This window comes from Bidens hawaiensis, unplaced genomic scaffold, assembly GCF_021521415.1.
Source record: "Bidens hawaiensis isolate Kalapana, Puna unplaced genomic scaffold, B.hawaiensis_p1.1 tig00033471_1, whole genome shotgun sequence".
Lineage (NCBI taxonomy): Eukaryota > Viridiplantae > Streptophyta > Magnoliopsida > Asterales > Asteraceae > Bidens > Bidens hawaiensis.
Genome location: NW_027495725.1, coordinates 201365 through 213319, shown reverse-complemented (window position 1 = coordinate 213319; position 11955 = coordinate 201365). Strand labels below are relative to the sequence as shown.

The window sequence follows — 11955 nt, the reverse complement described above, 5'->3', positions numbered from 1 at the left end:
GCTATTGGACTCGGAGCACTATGTAATTGGATTTTAAATTGAAAGTTCAAAAATAGCTCAGGCCTAAGACAATTTTATTTGTCTTGATACAACCTAAGTAAAAAAAATTGTAACTTTAAGGGAAAACTGGGAATCCATTGCACTGCAGTGGGTCAATTAATCTGATTACTAACAGGTCGACGAATCTGATTACGATTCCAGATTTGAAATCTTTGACGTCAAGGTTTGTTGCTGTTACATAGGGAAAGTAACATACATGCATGTGAGGTAATCATATTATTGCAAATTTGCAATAATGCATATTGCTAATATTTAAATACTCGACTCGAGCTAACTTTCTTTTAGAATGGCAGGAAGTAAATCAGCTAGCACAAACTGTTTGTAAGAAATTTCACAATTGACTATTGTATATGTAACACAAATATTATTATTGCCAACTACTATAATCTAAATTTGAATGTAAAAGCTAAATTGAAACAAATATATATGATATTTGTAACCAAACACAATATACACCGCCGCAAACGCGCGGTAACAATGCTAGTTATTATGATTTTGAGTTTTCATAGATTTAGTTGGTTAGTTTATTTACATAGTCAGGTTATCTAATAAGCATAAGTGGCTTTTGAGTCAGGTAGCTAGTCAATATCGTCGTTGGAACCAAGGAAGGTTCAGAGGTCCTTTGAAACCATGTGATTCTAATATGGGTTATCTTATTTTGGACCCTGTGGCGACTAAATTCTAGGTTAATCGAACTACTCAATATGAACGTTTCTTTTAGTTTAGCCCTCGAGATTCTCTTATACTTAAATGCTTAAACTAAAGGAGAATATTTATAAGTAATGATGTAGTGTTTGAAAGTTAATTACATAAGTAGTACCTTGTATACTTCACCGAGCACCCCTCCTTCAAGTTTGCGCTCATTGCTGAAATTATCTGTGGCTATTTTTAGATCAGCATAGTTGTACTTCATTGGACTTTGAAGCAAGTCAGTTGATCCAGTTGATTTATCTAAGGAACGGAAATATAACATAAACAAGGTAGCTAGGAGGTTGCAAGTACATTTTAGAGAGCCAATAATATGTTAGATTCGGGTAAGTTCACAAATGTAAGTACTAAGTACCATGGCTACTACTAGTGATTTTGGATCGAAGTCTCCATATAATAAATGCATATACCAACAACAGAAAGCATACACCTCCAACAACCCCCCAAATTATGTATCGTTTCTTATTTGAATCTCCTGCAAGATATACAATGCAGTCGAATATTAAACGGTTGATACGAAACTAGAGTAATTGTGATATAGAAAACATGATTTAAAGTGAATGGCTAATCACAAAGTTCTACAGGTAAGAATAAATAATACAGATCGAAAGAGACCCAACGTAAAACAAGCATAACATGAACTACTGATTGAGTTACATGGCCCAAGTCCCAAGACAGTTTTGTTGTAGTTATTAGAGACTGATCACATAAAAGGGTTACATCTAGCTAATTCGATGATAGTCAATGCATACGAACTCTATTTAAGTAGCCCGTTACGAAACAGCAAAAGAAAATAAAAGAAACAGAAAATACTAGCGAACTCTTAGTAGTTCCTATGTCTTGATTCTAGATTCTTATACCCAATTGACTCCAAGGTTAACAACATCAACTCCATACTTTGAATTACCTGCTAACAAGATTGGTGTAACTATTCGACCCGAATTCAATCAATTGTTGTTGCAACTTCGTTATTTAATTCCCCCCCCCCCCCCTCCCTCAATTTGAGTGATTTCAAATCCTTTCAATTATTAGTCTAAAATGCGCAAACACTTACTGACGTGATTTACACGTTTGTTATTCTGGGAGAGTGGGAGTTTGACAAATCAATAAATACCAAATTTAAAGTGAAACTTATCTATAGTTTTACGTATAGTATATTATTATTATGTTTTTAAATCTATCTCTGTTAGGGTATGTTTGGTTGGTGGTAACAGAATGAAGGAGAAATAGAATGGAAGAATGAATGAAAATGACAAATGAATGAAATGGATCAAATATCATTCCGTTGTCTTGGTTTGTTAACTTATAAGAATGAAATAAATTATTACTTTATATTATTTTGTAACAAAAAAAAGCACATGCATGAAATAAAAATGATAAAAATACTTTTCTATCAAATTTTAAAATAAATTATCTAAAGAAAAAAAAATTGTCATGGCAACGGTGTTGGTGGTCAAGCAGTGACTATGGTGGTGGTGGCGGCGGTGATCAAGCGGTGGTGGTCAGGTGGCGTGGGTGGTGTTTAGGTGGTAGCCAGGTCATCAGGTGGTGGTGGTTGTAAGGAGTTTTGACGAGAGCGTTGGGTGAAAAAGGAAAGGAATGAAAAAAAAGGTTGGTGTGTGTGTGTGGTGGGGGGTAGGAAGGATTGGTTTTGATAGAATGAGATTCATTGTGTAATGGGTGATTCCATTGACCAACCAAACATTCATTTTTGCATTCCCTCAAAATGACTCATTTCATATCCCCCCCCCCCCCCCCACACACATCATTCTACATATCAAACACTACCTTATTGTTTGTGTTGTTATACTTAATCAAATATCAACAGTGGTAAAAAATCCAAAATAACTTGGAAACAGTCGTTTGAGTAGAGGCCTCACCATTAGCAAGAAAGAGTGTGATATCAGTAGTCTGGTTTAGTCCGAAAAACGGGGTACTAGAATACCTCATAAAACAACCATTGTCAATAGCCCTTCCATTTGTGCCAGGAAGACACGCGTCTAAAGTACTATATCTGGAGTTTAAGCAATCTTGACAAATTCTCTGGCTTAAGTTTAGATAACATTGTGCAATGGCATACACGGTATGGTTACCATTAGTTACCCGTCTTGTTGAAGTGGCATAAAAATTCGACATTCTTGGTGCAGCAGTTCGAAGATCTGACATCAAACCTTCTACTGTTTTCTTAAAGTTTGTGGGCTGAGGTGATGTTGTGTTGTCACAAATTACCACACCACCCCCGATATTAGCGTCAGAATAAAAGTTATTCTTCTCATACCTGCACCAAATATTAACAACTCTAATTAACTTTAATTATTCTAGTAGAATGTTTTGGAGACCCGGGATGAAATACTTGAGGGTAGGGCTGAGCGCGGTACGGTTCGGTTACTAGACGAAACCCAAACCGAAACCGAAGTAAACAGTTATTTGAATATGCAAACCGTTTACTTTTCGGTTTTCCGGTTTTTTGGTTTCTCGGTTAATTTCGGTTTCTGTTCAGTTATTTTTGGTTTTTTTTCAATTATGTTTTGACATTGCAAAAAAAGAATTAAATAATGAAAATGCATATTTTAAGCTTATATAAAAACGTGTTAGAGTACCACAATCCACATATATATTGAATTCAAAAAACAAAAATAAGCGTGTGTTACGTGGAACTATACGAATACAAAGCTGCTAAATAGAGTAAAAAACATTAAAAGTTTAATCCCGATCTTCATTCATCATCTTATTTATTTATCTTAAAAGTTTAGTCCATTCCTCATCATCTTGATAATCTTTATCATTATCAATCGGTTCGGTTCAGTTTTTTAAAAATGGATAACCGAATCAAAACCGAAATTTCAGTTTTTCAAAAAAAACAAAAATATAACCGTCGGTTAATGATTCGGTTTTTTCGATACGATTTTTTTCAGTTAATTCGGTTTCTCCTAACCACAACTTGAGGGATGTGAATTTTGTCTCCGTGCCGCCGTGGCATTGACATAAGCTGGTAGTCACCGGACAAAATTGAAGCAGTAAGATTTATTTGTTTTGTTTAATTTTTATTTTTCAAAATGGATGTATTTAAACCCATGGTTTTTTACTTTTTTTTTTAAGTTTGATTTCTTGATTAGTCGATGATTGAGATACGATTTCAAAATTGGAAAAAGGAGTCCGTTCTGTATTTTTTACCTTAAACTTCATTCGCCTTTTATTTTAAAACATGTTCCCGTATTTTAGATTTATATTTACATATACGGATCATTCCTAAACGATGAAATTAACAGAAATTATTTTTCATGTTAGTATATTATCACAATTTTCGTGCTATGGTCTAACGAGCATTTGTATTTTCTGTTAAATGGTATGTTAAAAGAACATTCTCAATCGGTTCTCCATCTTCATATTTAAAATTACATTAAAAATCACTATTTTCTTTCTCTTTTTAATTAAACATTTTTGATACCTTTATCATAACATTTTTCTTTTTTTCACTCACAACCATTTTAAAAAAAAATATTAAAAAATTATGAATGATGAACAATGTTTCTTCAAATTTAACCATGAACAGTAACATTTTTTTTTCTTCTTCACTCACAACCACTTCAATCATACCCAAAAAATAAAGAATGCACTCACATAATATGGAGAACCCATTGTAAATGCTCTTAGTACAAACGTAAATTATGATTTCTCAAATTTTTGTAGTTTAAGTGAGAGTAGATGTAAAGCTAAAGTAAAAAAAACTATAATAAACTCTATTTTTATTTGAAAATATTTAATATTTGATAGTTGTTTAAAATTTAAACACTCTTTTTTTATGTTTCATCATAAATTTAATTGAAAACCAAGATGAATGTGTCGGTAGAAGATAGCGGGGTTTCATCTGGCGAGCATCTCTCCTCTAGAAGGACGATATGACAATTTCCCTAAATTTTATGTTTAGGGATCCTTGTAAGGGTGTCAGAAATTAACTTTAATAGACAAAAGATCGATCTTGTTTGAGATCAAATTTCGTGTTTGTGTTGTTGGACATGATTTCAAACATTATCATTAATTTCTCCGATGAGTTAAAACTTGGGATGTCTTTTGATCTTATTGGACTATTAGGCTGTATGCTATGGTGAGGGGCATCGAAGCCCCTCCACGGTGTTACGTCAATGCTACGTCATCGCCTCGTAAAAAACGGGGCATCGAAGCCCGTCCCGCTATGGTTAATGCCCCTTGGGCGCCCCAATATATATATATGTGTGTGTGTGTGTGTGAGAGAGAGAGAGAGAGGAGAGAGAGAGCCCCCTTTCCGCACCCATCTTCACGACCACCGGAACCCCTTCCACGCCCCCACCGACGGCGCCCCACGGCGGTGTTCCGCGCCCACCGCGCCCTCATCATCCCATCCACCGCGCCCATAGTGCATAGTCTTAGCGGTTTTATGTTTCACCACAACCGTTTATGGGTGTTATGTTATACAATTTTTGGTGATGATTTGTTAGCGTTTCTAACGTAAACAACCGTTTAATTATTCAATAATTCTATTTATAGAGGTAGGGTCATAAAATAAGGAGATAGTCCCAGAAGCTCTCAGCCCATTAGGCGCTTCCGCGGATCACTCCTGCTAAAGAATAATATCCGCGAAAGGCACCCGCCAAGAAATAAAGAAAACCTTCTAGAAGCATGCAGAGGACACCCGCAGGCGTAAGAACGAATAAGTACAGATAATTCTTCTAGAAGCCTGGGGAGGACACCGGCAGACGAAAGAAAGAATGACTTCACATTTGTAAGGCAAAACAGATGATAAACAAAAGATTCCTTGATAGCGACGTTTACCCTCTCAACAAAGAGCATGTGAAAATGTAACCAATAAGTAAGAGCCAGCTGGACATTCCCTAACGGCCTGGCATATGGCCAACTATTACTTCCTATTAAAATTGGCCACCTCTCTCTCCAAGTGAACGGAAAGCATCTCTTGGACAACGACAACTTGACCAATCATTCTCTTCCACCCCTGGCTATAAATACCCTCATAATTATTAAGAGGTATTTATTCACAACATCTATAATACATCAATCACTTTTCATTCAGTACTTTCTCTCTATAAGAACAGTTACTGATTCTCACGCCGGATGATGGTTACGAGAAGACCCCTCATCTTGTCCTTTTCATAACGAGCTCACGGCAATTTGTTTTGCGGGATTCTGATATCGATTTATTCACGATTCATTTGATTAACCACATTTCTAAACCCTCATCTGGTTGGAGTGTAGATCTAATCCCGAATCCCGATAAGGATTCGGATTCGTGCTTCTTCACTAGGTGGTGTTATTCTGTTTTTGGTATTGATTAATGGCTTCGATTTTGTCTAGACATCATAAATCATATATTAACTGATTGTAATTTTATGATTTTTAGGTTGGATACATAGGAAATAGTTGAACATGACTCAATTGGCCAGTAGTAATCTTTTTAATACCCTAGCAACAAGTAGGAAATAGTTATTTCAATGAAGAAAGTTGCAAAGTTTGGAAGAAATCATGAAGAATAGTGAGATCCCATTCTATTGCTCATCCCAGCTTGAATAAAAAAGCCAATATCTACTTGAAAAATTAGCTAAAACTGTTCCTAAACTTATAACAAAAAACAAATAAGAAATATTTTAAATCACCTGACATCGCAGTCGTCGTAAAAAGCATGGGCCCCACTGCCATGCCCACATACTTTTAGCTGATCGACAGCATAGTTGAAACAAGCAACACATTCGCGGTGGAGACATAACCGCGACATGAAGCAAGGCCCCACACGGACTCACCATTGAGCAAGCTGCGCGCGACAGCATAGCGCACACCATCTACCGATAACTGCTTACCGAGACTAGAAAGAGTGATGTTGAGGTTGCTCAAGAAATAGCTTGGGTTAGCAACTAGATAATAACTACAATAGTATCTTATCAGGGTGCTGTTTCTATTACTGGACTGTGATGTCACTGGCTCAGCCCTGGATAATAACAGCACCACCACCACCACCACCACCATCACACATGTCAAGCAGCTTTTTTCAAGTTGTTTCAAGCTCATCTTGGTGTCCATTATGTTTCTTTATTTTTATTTTTTGTTTCCTTCTTATTATTGGAGTTTATATAAAAATACGAAACATATTATATTCCGCGAATCTAGCTGTTGAACGTGAAGAAGGATTTCAGGTAAACCTTAAATGTTTCGAATGTCAACGGTGGCTGCTAAACAGATGTATATCAAAGACCAATCACAGCCCTAGATCAGATGATCTTGATGGTTCAGAATCTGCTACCAATAGAGGTTAAAAGTGCTTTCACAAGCAAAGCGACAACAACTCGTTGACTCCTTGAGAATTAAGTGACCTCCATAATTATATAATACGAAATTATTAGACAAAATCTATTTAATAGTTTTGAAATATAATATTTTATGAATAGATCACTGTCACACCGTTGTTGTTCTAGCTTATAAAATAAAATATTAAACTTTCATAGTAGATTATATGTCCACTTGAATTAAATTATTCTGTCGAAACAATAATTGGTGATTATAAGACATGCTAATTTTTAATGAGTTTATATTGGATGATTACAAGAACTATCATTAAAACTGGCAACGAGTTCGGTGATGGACACTTCAAAGTCATCGCTAATTCTGTTGGCAAAGCTACTATTTATCGCTTTGATTTTCTAAAACAAAACTCAACATTACAAAGACTTAGCAAAGGTTATTGTGTGCTGTAAAACTCAATATGAATTCACACATAGGTCACATGAAGAATAAACAAATTACAAAGTTTACACAAGATACACGAAGAATAAACAGATTACAAAATAAGTATATTAAATCCGCTTAAATTATTATTATAGTTATATTATTAGGGTTGGGTTATAATAGGAAGTATAGTTTTTGTAGGAAGGATAAGAAGTAATTTTGTCCATTGATTTTGAACATTGAGTTAGTTTAGAGGGAAATCAAGTGTGAAAACAAGGGAAAGGATATAAAAGAAATAACACTTTTGTTTACTTTCTCTCTCCACATGCAAGGCAATCAAGGAATAACACTTTTGTGGTGGCGGTGGGCGGTGGAGTGGTGGCGGTTGTTGGAGACGAATGAATATGTAATTGGGTTTTATGTAAGTGGATTTTTGAAACTCATGTAAGTGGGTTTTGAGATTAAAGTAAGTGGGTTTTGATATTAAAATGTTAGACTAAAATACTCTCCTTCATAGCCTTCTTAGGAAAATCAAACTTCTTTGAACCTAACCCTATATTATTATTATGATTATATTGGCTTAGACCCTAGTCAGGGGTATAGTATAGACCTTAATAAAACTTATGTTTACATAAGTTTCACATATATAAAGGTTATAATTAAAATAATATTTTTATGATCAAGAAACATAGAATTTTATAGACAAAGAATATAGTCATAATAATATTTCTTCACGACTAACAAAAATAAGATTTTACATACAGGTATTATAGTCAAATTTATGTTTCTTCCTGAAGAAGAAACCCAACATAGACATTTCTTCATTAAGAATAAACGTAACACATGATTAGCAAATAAATAGAAATAACACATGTCTAAATGTTTTATTCAAACAAATGATCTAAGGTTTAAAGCTATTCAAAACCAGACTAAAAGTTTGTAGCTGGATCAAGAGACGATGCAGGTATTTATGTAAACCTATAGGTTAAGCATCATTCACAAAGGTTTTCATACTAGATCACTACATACAGAATAAACAATCACAGGTGAATACATTAAGCATTTACAAACAGTCAAAAGAATTTATGCTTAATAAAATAAACAGGTTGTTTTTCTTAAAGAGTCAGTCAAATGTTTATATAAGATTACGTGATCTCTAACATACAAGATAGAAAATAAAAGCAACTCGGACCGATTACACATGTGTCTATATTCAAACATAACTGACCAAGCAAACATGCATGTTAAACGTCAATCCTAACCAGTTCTCCAATGGGCTACGTGACACAGGGAACATTTGAATTGTGTGTATATGGCAAGTGGTACAAATCCCGAGATGGAAAGATATACCCACTAAGATGTTCAAGAAAACTATCATGTAATTTCAAGATTTATTAAATGTTTCAAGACTTAACGATTCATCATAATATCGCCGACATATTTTTCTCCCACATTTCAGGAAATCAAGTTTAGCATGTAGCAATGGATTAGAATCACTCATAAAGTAGATAGTCGCTACATGGAGATGGCTCAGTTTATTAATAAATCCTTGTAAACAAATGAAACGGTTGGATGACATTATTGAGACGAAAACAAAATTATGAGTGTCTTAATTAAACAAACTTGAAACTTGGTTATTATTTTACAATATTTTCTCGTATTCTAGAATTTATCTGTAGGCTATATATCAATTTGTTTGGTTCACCGTACCTTTTGGGATTCCTATTACTGAATCGATTCAATCTCAAACTCATAAAAAATTTGGTTTGAAATCTCAAATGCGTTCGTACTATTCCAATTCAAAAGATTTACTTTTCTAATAACTTCAACATATTATTTACCTTATTTTTATAGCTTCGGGAAATAATGTTATATAGTGTAGGTAAAAGCAAACTATGATGTCGATTTTCTAGTTATATAGAAAGGCATTACACTATTACCTAATAAAATGCTTGTATGCGATGTATATTTGATTGCTTATCTGAACGTATGTATCTAAAATTTCATATATCGTTTTTCCAAGTTGGTTCGAGTTTTTATTTAATGCCATGCCTTCTTACATGATTAAATCAGCTTGACCTCCACTAGCGAGAAGTCTCGGGTCAACTTGTGGAAAAACAAAATTGTCATATTCATGGAAAATTTGTGGCCCGACATTAATTGAACAAAAAGATAGGGATCAATTTTTTTGTTAATGTTAAATTTTTTTTAATAGTGTTTGGACCCAACCCCAATACCCGAGTGAGTCTTTATGAGACGGGATGCCAACCGTTCATACGTATTTTAATTCTCCAACCTAACTCACCCAATAACACCATCAAGCAAGAAACCTACTACTGTAAAAAAAAACCTCCGTTGATTCAGGTTTCAAACCTGAGACCTCAAGGATCCCAAGCATTAAGAAATGTTGAATGATAATAAAAGTGAGAAATGTTAAAAGATTATAATTTGTTTTTATCTCAAGAATTTGTATTATATAAAACTAAAAAGTGGTGATTACATTGAAATAGAAGGTAAATGGGTAACAAGCTGCGTCACTACCCCTTTTTAAATTGCAAAACTCAATATTTTGAAAACTATATTTGTTGATCTTGAATACATAACGTTAATCTGCTTAATAGTAATAAAGGAAAGATACAGATAATAATATAATTATATATTTATAAAAAGTTAAAAGATACAGAGAATTCGCAGAAAACTTGTAAGCCTAGAGAAGAAACATAATGAAAACTTGGTCAACTAAACTAGTCCAATGCTCACTAATTCTCCAATGCCAATTTCATCGTTTACTATCCTAAGAGCATTCTCATCCAACCCCTCATTTAATGTGAGGGGTGTTTTATAATTTAGGGAGTGGTTCAGGGTGTTGTGAGTGAAGAGTCTTTATATTTTAGAAAAAGTAGTGATTTTTCTTTATATTTGAAAAGTTACTGTTCATCCCCTATAATTTTTTAATATATTTTGAGAATGGTTATGAGTGAAGGAAAGAGAAAAGGTAATGATAAAAGGTATAAAAAGTATTAATTAATTGAAATAGAAAGAGAAAATGTAGTGAGTTTTAGTGTAATTTTTGGTTTAAGAATAGAGAGTGGGATGAGAATGCTCTAATACACTTAAACAATTTGAGACAGTCCGCTCAACGCAAACATTAATGGTCTGGCATTGATGTAAGGGCTATCCGGATGAAGATTGGCATCTTAACATTTATGTTTATGTTTAATTTGTTCTGATGATTGACATCTTGACATTATGTTTAATTTGTTATATTTAGAGACTTCTGTTTGAGTATGGATTTGGTAACTACGGGTACAGAAGATAGTATTAGAGCATTCTCAATCTGTTCCTTAAAATTATGTGAGAGAAATTTGTATTATATGGTATAGTTATGAGTGGTTGTGAGTAGAGAAGAAAGAAAATTTATATGGGAAAGTTAAATTTGGGATTTTACTGTAGATACTGTATAATTTTTTAATATTTTCATAAAGTAGTTGTGAGTGAAAGATAAAAAATATTATTTAATTAAACAGGAGAGAGAAAATAGAGTGTTTTTTAATTTAATTATATGATATATATGGAAACTAGCTTTTGAACTCGTGTATTACACGGGTTTCGTCAAATAATAAATAAGGTCTGTTATTTCAGTTGTGATTCTCAAAATACTTGTGAATTAATTTAATGTAGACTTAATGGAAAAAAACAAACAGGGTTAACGAAAAGTACTAAAATAGCATGATTTTGGAAACACCAGGTGTTGATTTGCAAGAAATTTAAGAAAATGTACTAAAATTGTGTAGTTGGTCAAAATTTATGTATGAAAATGACACTTGATTCAATAATGAATATAATCAATGTAAAACCCCGGCTAAATCGGAAACGCCTGAGTGTGACATACAGATTGCTCAAACACACGTGACACTATTAGGTAACCATAATAACATTATTCCATTTAAATCATCATGTAACACAAGTTTATCAAATAATACAAGTTGAAACAATAAATAAATAAATGATAAGTTGTTTTTGAATATCCTATAGGCATGCTATGTGTCTTCTAACTTTCATCCTCGTATCTTTACACATGTAACATATGTATAAAATAAAGTCAGCTATAAATAGCCGGTGAGTTTTCACAGTTTAAGTACGTACGTAAAAACCATACAATTCATGAACAAGTGATAAACGAGCAAGTAAGTCCTTTCCAGTTGGTAACAACCAACGTACTTGGATAATCGCGCAAGTAAGGTCCTTTCCAATTGGTAACAACCAACGTACTTGGATAATCGCGCAAGTAAGGTCATTTCCAATTGTTAACAACCAACGTACTTGGATAATGAGGCCCTTTTCCACTCGATACAAATGGACCGGAGTGCAAAGGGAGGCGTATGATCATACTTAATGAGGCTTCCCAATCATGCAAGTAATATTCGTGCAAGTAATACAAGTAGCACACAAGTCCATATACGAATTGTAGTTTGTAAT

At 33.8% G+C, this 11955-nt stretch overlaps 1 pseudogene; it reads right to left on the bottom strand.

Annotated features, from left to right (window-relative positions):
* Window positions 1-880: 880 nt before the first annotated feature.
* On the bottom strand, window positions 881-6822 carry LOC143584820 (cysteine-rich repeat secretory protein 38-like; annotated as a pseudogene).
* Window positions 6823-11955: the final 5133 nt, after the last annotated feature.